The 19,357-nt window shown below is 44.2% G+C and overlaps 15 non-coding genes across 15 annotated transcripts; all 15 read left to right on the top strand.

The window, feature by feature from the left end:
* The first annotated feature begins 404 nt into the window (after positions 1 to 404).
* Trnar-ucu (transfer RNA arginine (anticodon UCU)) lies at positions 405 to 477 on the top strand. Its single transcript has one exon. It is a non-coding gene; the product is annotated as a tRNA-Arg (tRNA).
* A 1,220-nt stretch (positions 478 to 1,697) lies between these two features.
* Trnar-ucu (transfer RNA arginine (anticodon UCU)) lies at positions 1,698 to 1,770 on the top strand. Its single transcript has one exon. It is a non-coding gene; the product is annotated as a tRNA-Arg (tRNA).
* Positions 1,771 to 2,990: 1,220 nt separating this feature from the next.
* Positions 2,991 to 3,063, top strand: Trnar-ucu (transfer RNA arginine (anticodon UCU)). The gene has a single exon. It is a non-coding gene; the product is annotated as a tRNA-Arg (tRNA).
* A 1,211-nt stretch (positions 3,064 to 4,274) lies between these two features.
* Positions 4,275 to 4,347, top strand: Trnar-ucu (transfer RNA arginine (anticodon UCU)). The gene has a single exon. It is a non-coding gene; the product is annotated as a tRNA-Arg (tRNA).
* A 1,220-nt stretch (positions 4,348 to 5,567) lies between these two features.
* Positions 5,568 to 5,640, top strand: Trnar-ucu (transfer RNA arginine (anticodon UCU)). Its single transcript has one exon. It is a non-coding gene; the product is annotated as a tRNA-Arg (tRNA).
* Positions 5,641 to 6,860: 1,220 nt separating this feature from the next.
* Positions 6,861 to 6,933, top strand: Trnar-ucu (transfer RNA arginine (anticodon UCU)). The gene has a single exon. It is a non-coding gene; the product is annotated as a tRNA-Arg (tRNA).
* Positions 6,934 to 8,153: 1,220 nt separating this feature from the next.
* Positions 8,154 to 8,226, top strand: Trnar-ucu (transfer RNA arginine (anticodon UCU)). The gene has a single exon. It is a non-coding gene; the product is annotated as a tRNA-Arg (tRNA).
* Positions 8,227 to 9,446: 1,220 nt separating this feature from the next.
* Trnar-ucu (transfer RNA arginine (anticodon UCU)) lies at positions 9,447 to 9,519 on the top strand. Its single transcript has one exon. It is a non-coding gene; the product is annotated as a tRNA-Arg (tRNA).
* A 1,220-nt stretch (positions 9,520 to 10,739) lies between these two features.
* On the top strand, positions 10,740 to 10,812 carry Trnar-ucu (transfer RNA arginine (anticodon UCU)). The gene has a single exon. It is a non-coding gene; the product is annotated as a tRNA-Arg (tRNA).
* Positions 10,813 to 12,032: 1,220 nt separating this feature from the next.
* On the top strand, positions 12,033 to 12,105 carry Trnar-ucu (transfer RNA arginine (anticodon UCU)). The gene has a single exon. It is a non-coding gene; the product is annotated as a tRNA-Arg (tRNA).
* Positions 12,106 to 13,325: 1,220 nt separating this feature from the next.
* Trnar-ucu (transfer RNA arginine (anticodon UCU)) lies at positions 13,326 to 13,398 on the top strand. The gene has a single exon. It is a non-coding gene; the product is annotated as a tRNA-Arg (tRNA).
* A 1,220-nt stretch (positions 13,399 to 14,618) lies between these two features.
* Trnar-ucu (transfer RNA arginine (anticodon UCU)) lies at positions 14,619 to 14,691 on the top strand. The gene has a single exon. It is a non-coding gene; the product is annotated as a tRNA-Arg (tRNA).
* A 1,220-nt stretch (positions 14,692 to 15,911) lies between these two features.
* On the top strand, positions 15,912 to 15,984 carry Trnar-ucu (transfer RNA arginine (anticodon UCU)). Its single transcript has one exon. It is a non-coding gene; the product is annotated as a tRNA-Arg (tRNA).
* A 1,220-nt stretch (positions 15,985 to 17,204) lies between these two features.
* Positions 17,205 to 17,277, top strand: Trnar-ucu (transfer RNA arginine (anticodon UCU)). Its single transcript has one exon. It is a non-coding gene; the product is annotated as a tRNA-Arg (tRNA).
* A 1,220-nt stretch (positions 17,278 to 18,497) lies between these two features.
* Trnar-ucu (transfer RNA arginine (anticodon UCU)) lies at positions 18,498 to 18,570 on the top strand. The gene has a single exon. It is a non-coding gene; the product is annotated as a tRNA-Arg (tRNA).
* The last annotated feature ends 787 nt before the right edge of the window (positions 18,571 to 19,357 follow it).

Consider the following 19,357-nt stretch of genomic DNA (forward strand, 5'->3'; position numbering starts at 1 on the left):
GATGGGGACCGGCTGTGACACAGCAGTCAACCAAAGTCAAAAAATGTGACTAATCGTACAGTGTTCCCAGTGTGTCATTTACCACTTTGTGAGTGGATGCTGTTCTAAAGAGCGCAATTCCCATTTATCTGTAAGCAGCGCACGTGAGCGAATCTAATAGCAGGACTGTGTTACTACGATTGTACAGAGCAACTCTGTCAATACGCAGGTGTTTCAATCAGTAGAGCCATGGTAAACAGAGCGATTCGGAGCGATGTATCGTGTCTGTTACATAAATAACGAGTCTTTGATGTAATTGCTTCAGAGAAATATGAAAGTAAGCCTATCAGAAAAGTAACGCGAGACATGTAGCACGGGTCATGTCTTGCAGAATCTCTTACATCTGAGACCGTCACTTGCACAGCGTCCCTTTGGCGCAGAGGATAGCGCGTTGGACTTCTAATCCAAAGGTCGTGGGTTCGATCCCCACAAGGGACGGGCAATTTTTAAAAATGTGTGCCAATCACGAGATGGGAATTGACATATGGGTAACCACAAGCGTCTTCAAAAGGTGAAAATTGTTGTGACTTCAGTTCTATGCTTAAATATGTTAACCTTACACATACAAGCAAAATTCTCGTAGATCCATGACGCTGCTATGTGTAAATGCTGTAAAAGCGGAACCATATCTTCACGCCCCTGTTCACGGGAATTTTCTTTCAATACCCAATTTTTACCTACAGATAGAAATATAGCAATAGAACGCACATTTTGTACAGAAACAAATACAGTGAAGAGTGAAATAATTTTGTATTACTTCACGAGTCAATGTATGTAATCCCAGTCATGATCTTTAATTCTTCCAGCCCAAGGTGAGAGGGTTTCAGTTTTCTCGGCCACAAGTGAGAAAAGTAGACAGTTTCACAACAAGATATTGTACTATGGTTCCTTAACTGTTCCCAGTAAGCAATGGCACTCTGTATCTATAGAAACGGCGGCAATTTTCGCTTCAGCACAGGGGGCTTTTACTGGAGACTGCCAGGAGTGGACTTGGTGGATGCATGAAGGGAGAAGACCAGACACAGATGTCTGACGCTCCGCTGACGCTTGCAGAAAACTACATTAAGTATGATTCCCGCCTATAACTGACGGCGAGAGAGATGCATCATCTGTCCACTTCTCATCGAAGCACACTGTCACCAAGCAATGGCTGACGCTTCGAGCACGGCATGGAATTGCCAGGGAGGTGATGCAGCTAACGTTCCTGGTGAATGTGCTAACAGGGCACACACGTCCGTTGGAGTGTATACATATGATGGGGACCGGCTGTGACACAGCAGTCAACCAAAGTCAAAAAATGTGACTAATCGTACAGTGTTCCCAGTGTGTCGTTTACCACTTTGTGAGTGGATGCTGTTCTAAAGAGCGCAATTCCCATTTATCTGTAAGCAGCGCACGTGAGCGAATCTAATAGCAGGACTGTGTTACTACGATTGTACAGAGCAACTCTGTCAATACGCAGGTGTTTCAATCAGTAGAGCCATGGTAAACAGAGCGATTCGGAGCGATGTATCGTGTCTGTTACATAAATAATGAGTCTTTGATGTAATTGCTTCAGAGAAATATGAAAGTAAGCCTATCAGAAAAGTAACGCGAGACATGTAGCACGGGTCATGTCTTGCAGAATCTCTTACATCTGAGACCGTCACTTGCACAGCGTCCCTTTGGCGCAGAGGATAGCGCGTTGGACTTCTAATCCAAAGGTCGTGGGTTCGATCCCCACAAGGGACGGGCAATTTTTATAAATGTGTGCCAATCACGAGATGCGAATTGACATATGGGTAACCACAAGCGTCTTCAAAAGGTGAAAATTGTTGTGACTTCAGTTCTATGCTTAAATATGTTAACCTTACACATACAAGCAAAATTCTCGTAGATCCATGACGCTGCTATGTGTAAATGCTGTAAAAGCGGAACCATATCTTCACGCCCCTGTTCACGGGAATTTTCTTTCAATACCCAATTTTTACCTACAGATAGAAATATAGCAATAGAACGCACATTTTGTACAGAAACAAATACAGTGAAGAGTGAAATAATTTTGTATTACTTCACGAGTCAATGTATGTAATCCCAGTCATGATCTTTAATTCTTCCAGCCCAAGGTGAGAGGGTTTCAGTTTTCTCGGCCACAAGTGAGAAAAGTAGACAGTTTCACAACAAGATATTGTACTATGGTTCCTTAACTGTTCCCAGTAAGCAATGGCACTCTGTATCTATAGAAACGGCGGCAATTTTCGCTTCAGCACAGGGGGCTTTTACTGGAGACTGCCAGGAGTGGACTTGGTGGATGCATGAAGGGAGAAGACCAGACACAGATGTCTGACGCTCCGCTGACGCTTGCAGAAAACTACATTAAGTATGATTCCCGCCTATAACTGACGGCGAGAGAGATGCATCATCTGTCCACTTCTCATCGAAGCACACTGTCACCAAGCAATGGCTGACGCTTCGAGCACGGCATGGAATTGCCAGGGAGGTGATGCAGCTAACGTTCCTGGTAAATGTGCTAACAGGGCACACACGTCCGTTGGAGTGTATACATATGATGGGGACCGGCTGTGACACAGCAGTCAACCAAAGTCAAAAAATGTGACTAATCGTACAGTGTTCCCAGTGTGTCATTTACCACTTTGTGAGTGGATGCTGTTCTAAAGAGCGCAATTCCCATTTATCTGTAAGCAGCGCACGTGAGCGAATCTAATAGCAGGACTGTGTTACTACGATTGTACAGAGCAACTCTGTCAATACGCAGGTGTTTCAATCAGTAGAGCCATGGTAAACAGAGCGATTCGGAGCGATGTATCGTGTCTGTTACATAAATAACGAGTCTTTGATGTAATTGCTTCAGAGAAATATGAAAGTAAGCCTATCAGAAAAGTAACGCGAGACATGTAGCACGGGTCATGTCTTGCAGAATCTCTTACATCTGAGACCGTCACTTGCACAGCGTCCCTTTGGCGCAGAGGATAGCGCGTTGGACTTCTAATCCAAAGGTCGTGGGTTCGATCCCCACAAGGGACGGGCAATTTTTAAAAATGTGTGCCAATCACGAGATGGGAATTGACATATGGGTAACCACAAGCGTCTTCAAAAGGTGAAAATTGTTGTGACTTCAGTTCTATGCTTAAATATGTTAACCTTACACATACAAGCAAAATTCTCGTAGATCCATGACGCTGCTATGTGTAAAAGCGGAACCATATCTTCACGCCCCTGTTCACGGGAATTTTCTTTCAATACCCAATTTTTACCTACAGATAGAAATATAGCAATAGAACGCACATTTTGTACAGAAACAAATACAGTGAAGAGTGAAATAATTTTGTATTACTTCACGAGTCAATGTATGTAATCCCAGTCATGATCTTTAATTCTTCCAGCCCAAGGTGAGAGGGTTTCAGTTTTCTCGGCCACAAGTGAGAAAAGTAGACAGTTTCACAACAAGATATTGTACTATGGTTCCTTAACTGTTCCCAGTAAGCAATGGCACTCTGTATCTATAGAAACGGCGGCAATTTTCGCTTCAGCACAGGGGGCTTTTACTGGAGACTGCCAGGAGTGGACTTGGTGGATGCATGAAGGGAGAAGACCAGACACAGATGTCTGACGCTCCGCTGACGCTTGCAGAAAACTACATTAAGTATGATTCCCGCCTATAACTGACGGCGAGAGAGATGCATCATCTGTCCACTTCTCATCGAAGCACACTGTCACCAAGCAATGGCTGACGCTTCGAGCACGGCATGGAATTGCCAGGGAGGTGATGCAGCTAACGTTCCTGGTAAATGTGCTAACAGGGCACACACGTCCGTTGGAGTGTATACATATGATGGGGACCGGCTGTGACACAGCAGTCAACCAAAGTCAAAAAATGTGACTAATCGTACAGTGTTCCCAGTGTGTCGTTTACCACTTTGTGAGTGGATGCTGTTCTAAAGAGCGCAATTCCCATTTATCTGTAAGCAGCGCACGTGAGCGAATCTAATAGCAGGACTGTGTTACTACGATTGTACAGAGCAACTCTGTCAATACGCAGGTGTTTCAATCAGTAGAGCCATGGTAAACAGAGCGATTCGGAGCGATGTATCGTGTCTGTTACATAAATAATGAGTCTTTGATGTAATTGCTTCAGAGAAATATGAAAGTAAGCCTATCAGAAAAGTAACGCGAGACATGTAGCACGGGTCATGTCTTGCAGAATCTCTTACATCTGAGACCGTCACTTGCACAGCGTCCCTTTGGCGCAGAGGATAGCGCGTTGGACTTCTAATCCAAAGGTCGTGGGTTCGATCCCCACAAGGGACGGGCAATTTTTAAAAATGTGTGCCAATCACGAGATGGGAATTGACATATGGGTAACCACAAGCGTCTTCAAAAGGTGAAAATTGTTGTGACTTCAGTTCTATGCTTAAATATGTTAACCTTACACATACAAGCAAAATTCTCGTAGATCCATGACGCTGCTATGTGTAAATGCTGTAAAAGCGGAACCATATCTTCACGCCCCTGTTCACGGGAATTTTCTTTCAATACCCAATTTTTACCTACAGATAGAAATATAGCAATAGAACGCACATTTTGTACAGAAACAAATACAGTGAAGAGTGAAATAATTTTGTATTACTTCACGAGTCAATGTATGTAATCCCAGTCATGATCTTTAATTCTTCCAGCCCAAGGTGAGAGGGTTTCAGTTTTCTCGGCCACAAGTGAGAAAAGTAGACAGTTTCACAACAAGATATTGTACTATGGTTCCTTAACTGTTCCCAGTAAGCAATGGCACTCTGTATGTATAGAAACGGCGGCAATTTTCGCTTCAGCACGGGGGGCTTTTACTGGAGACTGCCAGGAGTGGACTTGGTGGATGCATGAAGGGAGAAGACCAGACACAGATGTCTGACGCTCCGCTGACGCTTGCAGAAAACTACATTAAGTATGATTCCCGCCTATAACTGACGGCGAGAGAGATGCATCATCTGTCCACTTCTCATCGAAGCACACTGTCACCAAGCAATGGCTGACGCTTCGAGCACGGCATGGAATTGCCAGGGAGGTGATGCAGCTAACGTTCCTGGTAAATGTGCTAACAGGGCACACACGTCCGTTGGAGTGTATACATATGATGGGGACCGGCTGTGACACAGCAGTCAACCAAAGTCAAAAAATGTGACTAATCGTACAGTGTTCCCAGTGTGTCGTTTACCACTTTGTGAGTGGATGCTGTTCTAAAGAGCGCAATTCCCATTTATCTGTAAGCAGCGCACGTGAGCGAATCTAATAGCAGGACTGTGTTACTACGATTGTACAGAGCAACTCTGTCAATACGCAGGTGTTTCAATCAGTAGAGCCATGGTAAACAGAGCGATTCGGAGCGATGTATCGTGTCTGTTACATAAATAATGAGTCTTTGATGTAATTGCTTCAGAGAAATATGAAAGTAAGCCTATCAGAAAAGTAACGCGAGACATGTAGCACGGGTCATGTCTTGCAGAATCTCTTACATCTGAGACCGTCACTTGCACAGCGTCCCTTTGGCGCAGAGGATAGCGCGTTGGACTTCTAATCCAAAGGTCGTGGGTTCGATCCCCACAAGGGACGGGCAATTTTTAAAAATGTGTGCCAATCACGAGATGGGAATTGACATATGGGTAACCACAAGCGTCTTCAAAAGGTGAAAATTGTTGTGACTTCAGTTCTATGCTTAAATATGTTAACCTTACACATACAAGCAAAATTCTCGTAGATCCATGACGCTGCTATGTGTAAATGCTGTAAAAGCGGAACCATATCTTCACGCCCCTGTTCACGGGAATTTTCTTTCAATACCCAATTTTTACCTACAGATAGAAATATAGCAATAGAACGCACATTTTGTACAGAAACAAATACAGTGAAGAGTGAAATAATTTTGTATTACTTCACGAGTCAATGTATGTAATCCCAGTCATGATCTTTAATTCTTCCAGCCCAAGGTGAGAGGGTTTCAGTTTTCTCGGCCACAAGTGAGAAAAGTAGACAGTTTCACAACAAGATATTGTACTATGGTTCCTTAACTGTTCCCAGTAAGCAATGGCACTCTGTATCTATAGAAACGGCGGCAATTTTCGCTTCAGCACAGGGGGCTTTTACTGGAGACTGCCAGGAGTGGACTTGGTGGATGCATGAAGGGAGAAGACCAGACACAGATGTCTGACGCTCCGCTGACGCTTGCAGAAAACTACATTAAGTATGATTCCCGCCTATAACTGACGGCGAGAGAGATGCATCATCTGTCCACTTCTCATCGAAGCACACTGTCACCAAGCAATGGCTGACGCTTCGAGCACGGCATGGAATTGCCAGGGAGGTGATGCAGCTAACGTTCCTGGTAAATGTGCTAACAGGGCACACACGTCCGTTGGAGTGTATACATATGATGGGGACCGGCTGTGACACAGCAGTCAACCAAAGTCAAAAAATGTGACTAATCGTACAGTGTTCCCAGTGTGTCGTTTACCACTTTGTGAGTGGATGCTGTTCTAAAGAGCGCAATTCCCATTTATCTGTAAGCAGCGCACGTGAGCGAATCTAATAGCAGGACTGTGTTACTACGATTGTACAGAGCAACTCTGTCAATACGCAGGTGTTTCAATCAGTAGAGCCATGGTAAACAGAGCGATTCGGAGCGATGTATCGTGTCTGTTACATAAATAATGAGTCTTTGATGTAATTGCTTCAGAGAAATATGAAAGTAAGCCTATCAGAAAAGTAACGCGAGACATGTAGCACGGGTCATGTCTTGCAGAATCTCTTACATCTGAGACCGTCACTTGCACAGCGTCCCTTTGGCGCAGAGGATAGCGCGTTGGACTTCTAATCCAAAGGTCGTGGGTTCGATCCCCACAAGGGACGGGCAATTTTTAAAAATGTGTGCCAATCACGAGATGGGAATTGACATATGGGTAACCACAAGCGTCTTCAAAAGGTGAAAATTGTTGTGACTTCAGTTCTATGCTTAAATATGTTAACCTTACACATACAAGCAAAATTCTCGTAGATCCATGACGCTGCTATGTGTAAATGCTGTAAAAGCGGAACCATATCTTCACGCCCCTGTTCACGGGAATTTTCTTTCAATACCCAATTTTTACCTACAGATAGAAATATAGCAATAGAACGCACATTTTGTACAGAAACAAATACAGTGAAGAGTGAAATAATTTTGTATTACTTCACGAGTCAATGTATGTAATCCCAGTCATGATCTTTAATTCTTCCAGCCCAAGGTGAGAGGGTTTCAGTTTTCTCGGCCACAAGTGAGAAAAGTAGACAGTTTCACAACAAGATATTGTACTATGGTTCCTTAACTGTTCCCAGTAAGCAATGGCACTCTGTATCTATAGAAACGGCGGCAATTTTCGCTTCAGCACAGGGGGCTTTTACTGGAGACTGCCAGGAGTGGACTTGGTGGATGCATGAAGGGAGAAGACCAGACACAGATGTCTGACGCTCCGCTGACGCTTGCAGAAAACTACATTAAGTATGATTCCCGCCTATAACTGACGGCGAGAGAGATGCATCATCTGTCCACTTCTCATCGAAGCACACTGTCACCAAGCAATGGCTGACGCTTCGAGCACGGCATGGAATTGCCAGGGAGGTGATGCAGCTAACGTTCCTGGTAAATGTGCTAACAGGGCACACACGTCCGTTGGAGTGTATACATATGATGGGGACCGGCTGTGACACAGCAGTCAACCAAAGTCAAAAAATGTGACTAATCGTACAGTGTTCCCAGTGTGTCGTTTACCACTTTGTGAGTGGATGCTGTTCTAAAGAGCGCAATTCCCATTTATCTGTAAGCAGCGCACGTGAGCGAATCTAATAGCAGGACTGTGTTACTACGATTGTACAGAGCAACTCTGTCAATACGCAGGTGTTTCAATCAGTAGAGCCATGGTAAACAGAGCGATTCGGAGCGATGTATCGTGTCTGTTACATAAATAATGAGTCTTTGATGTAATTGCTTCAGAGAAATATGAAAGTAAGCCTATCAGAAAAGTAACGCGAGACATGTAGCACGGGTCATGTCTTGCAGAATCTCTTACATCTGAGACCGTCACTTGCACAGCGTCCCTTTGGCGCAGAGGATAGCGCGTTGGACTTCTAATCCAAAGGTCGTGGGTTCGATCCCCACAAGGGACGGGCAATTTTTAAAAATGTGTGCCAATCACGAGATGGGAATTGACATATGGGTAACCACAAGCGTCTTCAAAAGGTGAAAATTGTTGTGACTTCAGTTCTATGCTTAAATATGTTAACCTTACACATACAAGCAAAATTCTCGTAGATCCATGACGCTGCTATGTGTAAATGCTGTAAAAGCGGAACCATATCTTCACGCCCCTGTTCACGGGAATTTTCTTTCAATACCCAATTTTTACCTACAGATAGAAATATAGCAATAGAACGCACATTTTGTACAGAAACAAATACAGTGAAGAGTGAAATAATTTTGTATTACTTCACGAGTCAATGTATGTAATCCCAGTCATGATCTTTAATTCTTCCAGCCCAAGGTGAGAGGGTTTCAGTTTTCTCGGCCACAAGTGAGAAAAGTAGACAGTTTCACAACAAGATATTGTACTATGGTTCCTTAACTGTTCCCAGTAAGCAATGGCACTCTGTATCTATAGAAACGGCGGCAATTTTCGCTTCAGCACAGGGGGCTTTTACTGGAGACTGCCAGGAGTGGACTTGGTGGATGCATGAAGGGAGAAGACCAGACACAGATGTCTGACGCTCCGCTGACGCTTGCAGAAAACTACATTAAGTATGATTCCCGCCTATAACTGACGGCGAGAGAGATGCATCATCTGTCCACTTCTCATCGAAGCACACTGTCACCAAGCAATGGCTGACGCTTCGAGCACGGCATGGAATTGCCAGGGAGGTGATGCAGCTAACGTTCCTGGTAAATGTGCTAACAGGGCACACACGTCCGTTGGAGTGTATACATATGATGGGGACCGGCTGTGACACAGCAGTCAACCAAAGTCAAAAAATGTGACTAATCGTACAGTGTTCCCAGTGTGTCGTTTACCACTTTGTGAGTGGATGCTGTTCTAAAGAGCGCAATTCCCATTTATCTGTAAGCAGCGCACGTGAGCGAATCTAATAGCAGGACTGTGTTACTACGATTGTACAGAGCAACTCTGTCAATACGCAGGTGTTTCAATCAGTAGAGCCATGGTAAACAGAGCGATTCGGAGCGATGTATCGTGTCTGTTACATAAATAATGAGTCTTTGATGTAATTGCTTCAGAGAAATATGAAAGTAAGCCTATCAGAAAAGTAACGCGAGACATGTAGCACGGGTCATGTCTTGCAGAATCTCTTACATCTGAGACCGTCACTTGCACAGCGTCCCTTTGGCGCAGAGGATAGCGCGTTGGACTTCTAATCCAAAGGTCGTGGGTTCGATCCCCACAAGGGACGGGCAATTTTTAAAAATGTGTGCCAATCACGAGATGGGAATTGACATATGGGTAACCACAAGCGTCTTCAAAAGGTGAAAATTGTTGTGACTTCAGTTCTATGCTTAAATATGTTAACCTTACACATACAAGCAAAATTCTCGTAGATCCATGACGCTGCTATGTGTAAATGCTGTAAAAGCGGAACCATATCTTCACGCCCCTGTTCACGGGAATTTTCTTTCAATACCCAATTTTTACCTACAGATAGAAATATAGCAATAGAACGCACATTTTGTACAGAAACAAATACAGTGAAGAGTGAAATAATTTTGTATTACTTCACGAGTCAATGTATGTAATCCCAGTCATGATCTTTAATTCTTCCAGCCCAAGGTGAGAGGGTTTCAGTTTTCTCGGCCACAAGTGAGAAAAGTAGACAGTTTCACAACAAGATATTGTACTATGGTTCCTTAACTGTTCCCAGTAAGCAATGGCACTCTGTATGTATAGAAACGGCGGCAATTTTCGCTTCAGCACGGGGGGCTTTTACTGGAGACTGCCAGGAGTGGACTTGGTGGATGCATGAAGGGAGAAGACCAGACACAGATGTCTGACGCTCCGCTGACGCTTGCAGAAAACTACATTAAGTATGATTCCCGCCTATAACTGACGGCGAGAGAGATGCATCATCTGTCCACTTCTCATCGAAGCACACTGTCACCAAGCAATGGCTGACGCTTCGAGCACGGCATGGAATTGCCAGGGAGGTGATGCAGCTAACGTTCCTGGTAAATGTGCTAACAGGGCACACACGTCCGTTGGAGTGTATACATATGATGGGGACCGGCTGTGACACAGCAGTCAACCAAAGTCAAAAAATGTGACTAATCGTACAGTGTTCCCAGTGTGTCGTTTACCACTTTGTGAGTGGATGCTGTTCTAAAGAGCGCAATTCCCATTTATCTGTAAGCAGCGCACGTGAGCGAATCTAATAGCAGGACTGTGTTACTACGATTGTACAGAGCAACTCTGTCAATACGCAGGTGTTTCAATCAGTAGAGCCATGGTAAACAGAGCGATTCGGAGCGATGTATCGTGTCTGTTACATAAATAACGAGTCTTTGATGTAATTGCTTCAGAGAAATATGAAAGTAAGCCTATCAGAAAAGTAACGCGAGACATGTAGCACGGGTCATGTCTTGCAGAATCTCTTACATCTGAGACCGTCACTTGCACAGCGTCCCTTTGGCGCAGAGGATAGCGCGTTGGACTTCTAATCCAAAGGTCGTGGGTTCGATCCCCACAAGGGACGGGCAATTTTTAAAAATGTGTGCCAATCACGAGATGGGAATTGACATATGGGTAACCACAAGCGTCTTCAAAAGGTGAAAATTGTTGTGACTTCAGTTCTATGCTTAAATATGTTAACCTTACACATACAAGCAAAATTCTCGTAGATCCATGACGCTGCTATGTGTAAATGCTGTAAAAGCGGAACCATATCTTCACGCCCCTGTTCACGGGAATTTTCTTTCAATACCCAATTTTTACCTACAGATAGAAATATAGCAATAGAACGCACATTTTGTACAGAAACAAATACAGTGAAGAGTGAAATAATTTTGTATTACTTCACGAGTCAATGTATGTAATCCCAGTCATGATCTTTAATTCTTCCAGCCCAAGGTGAGAGGGTTTCAGTTTTCTCGGCCACAAGTGAGAAAAGTAGACAGTTTCACAACAAGATATTGTACTATGGTTCCTTAACTGTTCCCAGTAAGCAATGGCACTCTGTATCTATAGAAACGGCGGCAATTTTCGCTTCAGCACAGGGGGCTTTTACTGGAGACTGCCAGGAGTGGACTTGGTGGATGCATGAAGGGAGAAGACCAGACACAGATGTCTGACGCTCCGCTGACGCTTGCAGAAAACTACATTAAGTATGATTCCCGCCTATAACTGACGGCGAGAGAGATGCATCATCTGTCCACTTCTCATCGAAGCACACTGTCACCAAGCAATGGCTGACGCTTCGAGCACGGCATGGAATTGCCAGGGAGGTGATGCAGCTAACGTTCCTGGTAAATGTGCTAACAGGGCACACACGTCCGTTGGAGTGTATACATATGATGGGGACCGGCTGTGACACAGCAGTCAACCAAAGTCAAAAAATGTGACTAATCGTACAGTGTTCCCAGTGTGTCGTTTACCACTTTGTGAGTGGATGCTGTTCTAAAGAGCGCAATTCCCATTTATCTGTAAGCAGCGCACGTGAGCGAATCTAATAGCAGGACTGTGTTACTACGATTGTACAGAGCAACTCTGTCAATACGCAGGTGTTTCAATCAGTAGAGCCATGGTAAACAGAGCGATTCGGAGCGATGTATCGTGTCTGTTACATAAATAATGAGTCTTTGATGTAATTGCTTCAGAGAAATATGAAAGTAAGCCTATCAGAAAAGTAACGCGAGACATGTAGCACGGGTCATGTCTTGCAGAATCTCTTACATCTGAGACCGTCACTTGCACAGCGTCCCTTTGGCGCAGAGGATAGCGCGTTGGACTTCTAATCCAAAGGTCGTGGGTTCGATCCCCACAAGGGACGGGCAATTTTTAAAAATGTGTGCCAATCACGAGATGGGAATTGACATATGGGTAACCACAAGCGTCTTCAAAAGGTGAAAATTGTTGTGACTTCAGTTCTATGCTTAAATATGTTAACCTTACACATACAAGCAAAATTCTCGTAGATCCATGACGCTGCTATGTGTAAATGCTGTAAAAGCGGAACCATATCTTCACGCCCCTGTTCACGGGAATTTTCTTTCAATACCCAATTTTTACCTACAGATAGAAATATAGCAATAGAACGCACATTTTGTACAGAAACAAATACAGTGAAGAGTGAAATAATTTTGTATTACTTCACGAGTCAATGTATGTAATCCCAGTCATGATCTTTAATTCTTCCAGCCCAAGGTGAGAGGGTTTCAGTTTTCTCGGCCACAAGTGAGAAAAGTAGACAGTTTCACAACAAGATATTGTACTATGGTTCCTTAACTGTTCCCAGTAAGCAATGGCACTCTGTATCTATAGAAACGGCGGCAATTTTCGCTTCAGCACAGGTGGCTTTTACTGGAGACTGCCAGGAGTGGACTTGGTGGATGCATGAAGGGAGAAGACCAGACACAGATGTCTGACGCTCCGCTGACGCTTGCAGAAAACTACATTAAGTATGATTCCCGCCTATAACTGACGGCGAGAGAGATGCATCATCTGTCCACTTCTCATCGAAGCACACTGTCACCAAGCAATGGCTGACGCTTCGAGCACGGCATGGAATTGCCAGGGAGGTGATGCAGCTAACGTTCCTGGTAAATGTGCTAACAGGGCACACACGTCCGTTGGAGTGTATACATATGATGGGGACCGGCTGTGACACAGCAGTCAACCAAAGTCAAAAAATGTGACTAATCGTACAGTGTTCCCAGTGTGTCGTTTACCACTTTGTGAGTGGATGCTGTTCTAAAGAGCGCAATTCCCATTTATCTGTAAGCAGCGCACGTGAGCGAATCTAATAGCAGGACTGTGTTACTACGATTGTACAGAGCAACTCTGTCAATACGCAGGTGTTTCAATCAGTAGAGCCATGGTAAACAGAGCGATTCGGAGCGATGTATCGTGTCTGTTACATAAATAATGAGTCTTTGATGTAATTGCTTCAGAGAAATATGAAAGTAAGCCTATCAGAAAAGTAACGCGAGACATGTAGCACGGGTCATGTCTTGCAGAATCTCTTACATCTGAGACCGTCACTTGCACAGCGTCCCTTTGGCGCAGAGGATAGCGCGTTGGACTTCTAATCCAAAGGTCGTGGGTTCGATCCCCACAAGGGACGGGCAATTTTTAAAAATGTGTGCCAATCACGAGATGGGAATTGACATATGGGTAACCACAAGCGTCTTCAAAAGGTGAAAATTGTTGTGACTTCAGTTCTATGCTTAAATATGTTAACCTTACACATACAAGCAAAATTCTCGTAGATCCATGACGCTGCTATGTGTAAATGCTGTAAAAGCGGAACCATATCTTCACGCCCCTGTTCACGGGAATTTTCTTTCAATACCCAATTTTTACCTACAGATAGAAATATAGCAATAGAACGCACATTTTGTACAGAAACAAATACAGTGAAGAGTGAAATAATTTTGTATTACTTCACGAGTCAATGTATGTAATCCCAGTCATGATCTTTAATTCTTCCAGCCCAAGGTGAGAGGGTTTCAGTTTTCTCGGCCACAAGTGAGAAAAGTAGACAGTTTCACAACAAGATATTGTACTATGGTTCCTTAACTGTTCCCAGTAAGCAATGGCACTCTGTATCTATAGAAACGGCGGCAATTTTCGCTTCAGCACAGGGGGCTTTTACTGGAGACTGCCAGGAGTGGACTTGGTGGATGCATGAAGGGAGAAGACCAGACACAGATGTCTGACGCTCCGCTGACGCTTGCAGAAAACTACATTAAGTATGATTCCCGCCTATAACTGACGGCGAGAGAGATGCATCATCTGTCCACTTCTCATCGAAGCACACTGTCACCAAGCAATGGCTGACGCTTCGAGCACGGCATGGAATTGCCAGGGAGGTGATGCAGCTAACGTTCCTGGTAAATGTGCTAACAGGGCACACACGTCCGTTGGAGTGTATACATATGATGGGGACCGGCTGTGACACAGCAGTCAACCAAAGTCAAAAAATGTGACTAATCGTACAGTGTTCCCAGTGTGTCGTTTACCACTTTGTGAGTGGATGCTGTTCTAAAGAGCGCAATTCCCATTTATCTGTAAGCAGCGCACGTGAGCGAATCTAATAGCAGGACTGTGTTACTACGATTGTACAGAGCAACTCTGTCAATACGCAGGTGTTTCAATCAGTAGAGCCATGGTAAACAGAGCGATTCGGAGCGATGTATCGTGTCTGTTACATAAATAATGAGTCTTTGATGTAATTGCTTCAGAGAAATATGAAAGTAAGCCTATCAGAAAAGTAACGCGAGACATGTAGCACGGGTCATGTCTTGCAGAATCTCTTACATCTGAGACCGTCACTTGCACAGCGTCCCTTTGGCGCAGAGGATAGCGCGTTGGACTTCTAATCCAAAGGTCGTGGGTTCGATCCCCACAAGGGACGGGCAATTTTTAAAAATGTGTGCCAATCACGAGATGGGAATTGACATATGGGTAACCACAAGCGTCTTCAAAAGGTGAAAATTGTTGTGACTTCAGTTCTATGCTTAAATATGTTAACCTTACACATACAAGCAAAATTCTCGTAGATCCATGACGCTGCTATGTGTAAATGCTGTAAAAGCGGAACCATATCTTCACGCCCCTGTTCACGGGAATTTTCTTTCAATACCCAATTTTTACCTACAGATAGAAATATAGCAATAGAACGCACATTTTGTACAGAAACAAATACAGTGAAGAGTGAAATAATTTTGTATTACTTCACGAGTCAATGTATGTAATCCCAGTCATGATCTTTAATTCTTCCAGCCCAAGGTGAGAGGGTTTCAGTTTTCTCGGCCACAAGTGAGAAAAGTAGACAGTTTCACAACAAGATATTGTACTATGGTTCCTTAACTGTTCCCAGTAAGCAATGGCACTCTGTATCTATAGAAACGGCGGCAATTTTCGCTTCAGCACAGGGGGCTTTTACTGGAGACTGCCAGGAGTGGACTTGGTGGATGCATGAAGGGAGAAGACCAGACACAGATGTCTGACGCTCCGCTGACGCTTGCAGAAAACTACATTAAGTATGATTCCCGCCTATAACTGACGGCGAGAGAGATGCATCATCTGTCCACTTCTCATCGAAGCACACTGTCACCAAGCAATGGCTGACGCTTCGAGCACGGCATGGAATTGCCAGGGAGGTGATGCAGCTAACGTTCCTGGTAAATGTGCTAACAGGGCACACACGTCCGTTGGAGTGTATACATATGATGGGGACCGGCTGTGACACAGCAGTCAACCAAAGTCAAAAAATGTGACTAATCGTACAGTGTTCCCAGTGTGTCGTTTACCACTTTGTGAGTGGATGCTGTTCTAAAGAGCGCAATTCCCATTTATCTGTAAGCAGCGCACGTGAGCGAATCTAATAGCAGGACTGTGTTACTACGATTGTACAGAGCAACTCTGTCAATACGCAGGTGTTTCAATCAGTAGAGCCATGGTAAACAGAGCGATTCGGAGCGATGTATCGTGTCTGTTACATAAATAATGAGTCTTTGATGTAATTGCTTCAGAGAAATATGAAAGTAAGCCTATCAGAAAAGTAACGCGAGACATGTAGCACGGGTCATGTCTTGCAGAATCTCTTACTTCTGAGACCGTCACTTGCACATCGTCCCTTTGGCGCAGAGGATAGCGCGTTGGACTTCTAATCCAAAGGTCGTGGGTTCGATCCCCACAAGGGACGGGCAATTTTTAAAAATGTGTGCCAATCACGAGATGGGAATTGACATATGGGTAACCACAAGCGTCTTCAAAAGGTGAAAATTGTTGTGACTTCAGTTCTATGCTTAAATATGTTAACCTTACACATACAAGCAAAATTCTCGTAGATCCATGACGCTGCTATGTGTAAATGCTGTAAAAGCGGAACCATATCTTCACGCCCCTGTTCACGGGAATTTTCTTTCAATACCCAATTTTTACCTACAGATAGAAATATAGCAATAGAACGCACATTTTGTACAGAAACAAATACAGTGAAGAGTGAAATAATTTTGTATTACTTCACGAGTCAATGTATGTAATCCCAGTCATGATCTTTAATTCTTCCAGCCCAAGGTGAGAGGGTTTCAGTTTTCTCGGCCACAAGTGAGAAAAGTAGACAGTTTCACAACAAGATATTGTACTATGGTTCCTTAACTGTTCCCAGTAAGCAATGGCACTCTGTATCTATAGAAACGGCGGCAATTTTCGCTTCAGCACAGGGGGCTTTTACTGGAGACTGCCAGGAGTGGACTTGGTGGATGCATGAAGGGAGAAGACCAGACACAGATGTCTGACGCTCCGCTGACGCTTGCAGAAAACTACATTAAGTATGATTCCCGCCTATAACTGACGGCGAGAGAGATGCATCATCTGTCCACTTCTCATCGAAGCACACTGTCACCAAGCAATGGCTGACGCTTCGAGCACGGCATGGAATTGCCAGGGAGGTGATGCAGCTAACGTTCCTGGTAAATGTGCTAACAGGGCACACACGTCCGTTGGAGTGTATACATATGATGGGGACCGGCTGTGACACAGCAGTCAACCAAAGTCAAAAAATGTGACTAATCGTACAGTGTTCCCAGTGTGTCGTTTACCACTTTGTGAGTGGATGCTGTTCTAAAGAGCGCAATTCCCATTTATCTGTAAGCAGCGCACGTGAGCGAATCTAATAGCAGGACTGTGTTACTACGATTGTACAGAGCAACTCTGTCAATACGCAGGTGTTTCAATCAGTAGAGCCATGGTAAACAGAGCGATTCGGAGCGATGTATCGTGTCTGTTACATAAATAATGAGTCTTTGATGTAATTGCTTCAGAGAAATATGAAAGTAAGCCTATCAGAAAAGTAACGCGAGACATGTAGCACGGGTCATGTCTTGCAGAATCTCTTACATCTGAGACCGTCACTTGCACAGCGTCCCTTTGGCGCAGAGGATAGCGCGTTGGACTTCTAATCCAAAGGTCGTGGGTTCGATCCCCACAAGGGACGGGCAATTTTTAAAAATGTGTGCCAATCACGAGATGGGAATTGACATATGGGTAACCACAAGCGTCTTCAAAAGGTGAAAATTGTTGTGACTTCAGTTCTATGCTTAAATATGTTAACCTTACACATACAAGCAAAATTCTCGTAGATCCATGACGCTGCTATGTGTAAATGCTGTAAAAGCGGAACCATATCTTCACGCCCCTGTTCACGGGAATTTTCTTTCAATACCCAATTTTTACCTACAGATAGAAATATAGCAATAGAACGCACATTTTGTACAGAAACAAATACAGTGAAGAGTGAAATAATTTTGTATTACTTCACGAGTCAATGTATGTAATCCCAGTCATGATCTTTAATTCTTCCAGCCCAAGGTGAGAGGGTTTCAGTTTTCTCGGCCACAAGTGAGAAAAGTAGACAGTTTCACAACAAGATATTGTACTATGGTTCCTTAACTGTTCCCAGTAAGCAATGGCACTCTGTATCTATAGAAACGGCGGCAATTTTCGCTTCAGCACAGGGGGCTTTTACTGGAGACTGCCAGGAGTGGACTTGGTGGATGCATGAAGGGAGAAGACCAGACACAGATGTCTGACGCTCCGCTGACGCTTGCAGAAAACTACATTAAGTATGATTCCCGCCTATAACTGACGGCGAGAGAGATGCATCATCTGTCCACTTCTCATCGAAGCACACTGTCACCAAGCAATGGCTGACGCTTCGAGCACGGCATGGAATTGCCAGGGAGGTGATGCAGCTAACGTTCCTGGTAAATGTGCTAACAGGGCACACACGTCCGTTGGAGTGTATACATATGATGGGGACCGGCTGTGACACAGCAGTCAACCAAAGTCAAAAAATGTGACTAATCGTACAGTGTTCCCAGTGTGTCGTTTACCACTTTGTGAGTGGATGCTGTTCTAAAGAGCGCAATTCCCATTTATCTGTAAGCAGCGCACGTGAGCGAATCTAATAGCAGGACTGTGTTACTACGATTGTACAGAGCAACTCTGTCAATACGCAGGTGTTTCAATCAGTAGAGCCATGGTAAACAGAGCGATTCGGAGCGATGTATCGTGTCTGTTACATAAATAATGAGTCTTTGATGTAATTGCTTCAGAGAAATATGAAAGTAAGCCTATCAGAAAAGTAACGCGAGACATGTAGCACGGGTCATGTCTTGCAGAATCTCTTACATCTGAGACCGTCACTTGCACAGCGTCCCTTTGGCGCAGAGGATAGCGCGTTGGACTTCTAATCCAAAGGTCGTGGGTTCGATCCCCACAAGGGACGGGCAATTTTTAAAAATGTGTGCCAATCACGAGATGGGAATTGACATATGGGTAACCACAAGCGTCTTCAAAAGGTGAAAATTGTTGTGACTTCAGTTCTATGCTTAAATATGTTAACCTTACACATACAAGCAAAATTCTCGTAGATCCATGACGCTGCTATGTGTAAATGCTGTAAAAGCGGAACCATATCTTCACGCCCCTGTTCACGGGAATTTTCTTTCAATACCCAATTTTTACCTACAGATAGAAATATAGCAATAGAACGCACATTTTGTACAGAAACAAATACAGTGAAGAGTGAAATAATTTTGTATTACTTCACGAGTCAATGTATGTAATCCCAGTCATGATCTTTAATTCTTCCAGCCCAAGGTGAGAGGGTTTCAGTTTTCTCGGCCACAAGTGAGAAAAGTAGACAGTTTCACAATAAGATATTGTACTATGGTTCCTTAACTGTTCCCAGTAAGCAATGGCACTCTGTATCTATAGAAACGGCGGCAATTTTCGCTTCAGCACAGGGGGCTTTTACTGGAGACTGCCAGGAGTGGACTTGGTGGATGCATGAAGGGAGAAGACCAGACACAGATGTCTGACGCTCCGCTGACGCTTGCAGAAAACTACATTAAGTATGATTCCCGCCTATAACTGACGGCGAGAGAGATGCATCATCTGTCCACTTCTCATCGAAGCACACTGTCACCAAGCAATGGCTGACGCTTCGAGCACGGCATGGAATTGCCAGGGAGGTGATGCAGCTAACGTTCCTGGTAAATGTGCTAACAGGG

The sequence above is a fragment of the Schistocerca cancellata genome, unplaced genomic scaffold (genome assembly GCF_023864275.1).
Source record: "Schistocerca cancellata isolate TAMUIC-IGC-003103 unplaced genomic scaffold, iqSchCanc2.1 HiC_scaffold_425, whole genome shotgun sequence".
NCBI lineage: Eukaryota > Metazoa > Arthropoda > Insecta > Orthoptera > Acrididae > Schistocerca > Schistocerca cancellata.